This window comes from Myotis davidii, unplaced genomic scaffold (assembly GCF_000327345.1).
Source record: "Myotis davidii unplaced genomic scaffold, ASM32734v1 scaffold580, whole genome shotgun sequence".
Taxonomy (NCBI): Eukaryota; Metazoa; Chordata; class Mammalia; order Chiroptera; family Vespertilionidae; genus Myotis; species Myotis davidii.
Window position 1 is genome coordinate 3,559,032 of NW_006293313.1, and position 3,410 is coordinate 3,562,441.

A 3,410-nucleotide genomic window follows, 5' to 3' on the forward strand; every position below is an offset into this window, starting at 1 on the left:
CAGGAGCAGGACAGGAAACATCAGGTGTTCTTAGTTGGCGCCAGTGGTCGCTGCAGACAGCCCCGGGGCCGTGCTGGGGTTGGGGAGCCCAGAGTCAGGTCTGGTGCAGATACCCAGGAGAGGGAAATCTCAGGGCACGGAACATGGAGAAGTTCTTGGAGAGACAGCCAGGCAGGGAACGTTAAAATTACCCTGCACCCATCTTCACACCCAAATAAATACGAAACACGTGGTTTGAGGAGTACTAATATTTTTATTGATTTCAGAGAGGAAGAGAGAGGGAGAGAAACATCAATGATGAGGAAGAATCATTGATTGGCTGCTTCCTGCTTGCCCCCCACCAGGGACTGAACCCACAACCTGGGCACATTTTGTGGGAAAGAAACAAATCACGTAAAGGAACACAGAACCCAGCGCTATGATGTTAGTGTCCTTCTAAAAGAAGCTTCTTAAAAATCCCAAGTGCAGTTGCTTGACTGCCGTAAAATTAATCTTAAACTTTTAATCAGAATATATTGTTTAGTATGGTGTAGTCACATTGAAAGGAAAGATCAAGAAGACCTTAGAATGTACTGCTTTTCCAGTAAGGATTTCAATTTAATAAAGCTTAGCTTTTTAAAGCATAAAATAGTTAATATTTTAGAAAGGTGCTGACAAGCTTAATTAGACTTTAATTGGGGGAGTCTGGCTGAAGGAGAGCTGAGGAGCTGGCTGGAAGGGTTATGTTAAATTGGAAAGTAATTTATGCTACACCAGAGCATTACCTACTGAGCTTTTTTTTTTTTTTTTTTTTTTTCTGTTTCTACCTTGACTCAGAAAATAAAGGCAATGGATTTCTATCACTTTTCCTTTTTCTTCCTTCCTATCAGTGTCATCACTACTACATCACAAAGGTAGTTTTTTTTTTTAAATCTATTTTATTGATTTTTTACAGAGAGAAAGGGAGAGGGATAGAGAGCTAGAAACATCGATGAGAGAGAAACATCGACCAGTCGCCTCCTGCACACCTCCTACTGGGGATGTCCCCACAATCAAGGTACATGCCCTTGACCAGAATCGAACCTGGGACTTTTCAGTTCGCAGGCCGATGCTCTATTCACTGAGCCAAACTGGTTTGGCACGAAGGTAGTTTTATGAGTTCCCACCTATGAACCCTTTATTCCAGCAGGAGTGTTTGTGTGAAAATCCAGGAGGCTACATCAATCCAGTTTAACAAATATTTATTGAAAGTCTGCTATGTCCAGTGAGGTGTATTCGGGACGGCAGCCATAAAGATAGGATGATAACAGAGATGAGGGAGGGAAGAAGGGAGGGAGGCAGGCAGGCAGGTGAAATGGACAGTTCCATCTTATGAGCTGGATGATTAAGGTGGCTGAAGTAAGGGCTGCAGCCAGGGTTTTATTATTAACAGGGGCCCGCTGCTTAGGACATGGGTTCTCAGTACTGCCTGCATATTAGAATCACCTGAGGAGCTTTAAAAAACATGTGGTCCTCATTTCTTACCACTTGTATTCTGGATTAATTATCTGCGTGGGACTCAGGCCCAGTCCTTTTCTTTTTTTTTGTATATTTTTTATTGACTTCAGAGAGGAAGAGAGAGGGAGAGAGAGAGGAAGCATCAATGATGAGAGAGAATCATTGATTGGCTGCCTCCTGCACGCCCCCTACTGGGTATTGAGCCCGCAACCTGGGCATGTGCCTTCACGGGAATTGAACCCGGGACCTCTTGGTCCATGGGATGATGTTCAATCCACTGAACCACCACAGCTGGGCAGGCCCAGTCCTTTTCAAAGTGGTTTCTAATGGGCAGTATTATTCCCAAGGTTAGTTTTAGGTTTAAACACTCAAGGCCTCAATTTTCTTATCACCAAATAGAAATGTTGTTATTCACCTGTAGTGGACATTTGATTGATAGCTGACTTTGCACTAGGAACTACCTTTCCCATCTCATATGGTGTCAGGGGTCTGCCAATTCATTACCTGCCTGTCTCTGGTGGAAAGGGCCATGGGACTCAAGCGTGGTCCATGGAGTCTTTGGTCTGAGTTTTGTGAGCAAGACTCGGCCATCCAAAGTCTTCCAAAGATTGTTTTCTCTCGCCTTTCTCTTTTTTGTGATGCAGATCTGCTATATTCACTATCCAGTGAGGTCACCCTTCTTGTGTGTGGTGAAGTGATGATCCCTCTTCTTTAGGTTAATTTATTAAAAATTTTAAAATTAAAGTATAGTTGGCATACAATATTATATCAGTTTTAGGTGTACAACATAGTGATTCAACATTTATATATCTTACGTTGTGAATACCCCTGTAAGTCTAGTAACCATTTGTCCGTGTGCAGTTACTATACTATTATTGACTGTAATCCCCTTCACCTTTTCATCAATTTCTCCAACCTCCCCACTTTGGCAACCCCAGTTTGTTCTTTGTTTCTATGAGTCTTTGTTTTGTTTTTTCATTTTTTGTTGTTGTTTTTAATTCCACATATAAGTAAAATAATACAGTATTTGTCTTTCTCTGACTTATTTCACTTAGCCATTTGTGACAAAATGGAAGGACCTAGAGGGTATTTTGCTTTAAATTAATTTAAATGATTATTTAAGGGTTTTTCTCCCCAAATATAATAGTAACCACTGTGTTATAGCCAAGATGGAAGTGAACAATTGCCTATTTAGTTTGCTCCTCCAGTCTTGAATTCTAGGTATTTGCTTTAGTGTTCTTTTGGCAGCTTTCCTGCCAAGATTCTGGACCATGCAAGTAAAGGTGTTGCACCTTAGATTCAAGAGCATACTTTGGCAAAACTCCACCAGAAGACATATGCATTTAAAAGCCCTTTGAAAACACTGTAAAAGTGAGGGCAACAGTTATAATTAGAAGGTTCATGATTCCGGTAGCTGCATAAGAGGTGTGTTTTACTTTAGTTCAAACACTTATTTCCTTCAGGAATTTGGCAATAGCATCCCAGCATGCCAACAGGAAAATGGTTTTATTGCACATTCAGGTCTGGCTTCTTTCCTGATTCCATTAAAAAAAAAAAAAAAGGCAAGAGAAAGCCCAGCATACACACACATACTCTCTCTCTGCCTCTCACACTCACATACCTATACCTATATGTATAATTTATGGAAAAATACTGAATATCCAAAGAAAAATTGCTAAAAAGAAACTTTTCCAGAAAACTGTAACTACATATTACTATATCATATAAAAAAGTAAAATAAGCTATTATTATTCAACTAGAGGCCTGGTGCACAAAAATTTGTGCACTCGGGGGTTGGGGGTTGGGGGGGTCCCTCAGCCCGGCCTGTGCCCTCTCGCAGTCTGGGACCCCTCGGGAGATAATGACCTGCTGGCTTAGGCCTGCTCCCGGGTGGCAGAGGGCAGGCCCAATCCCTAGGTGCAGCCCCTGGTCGG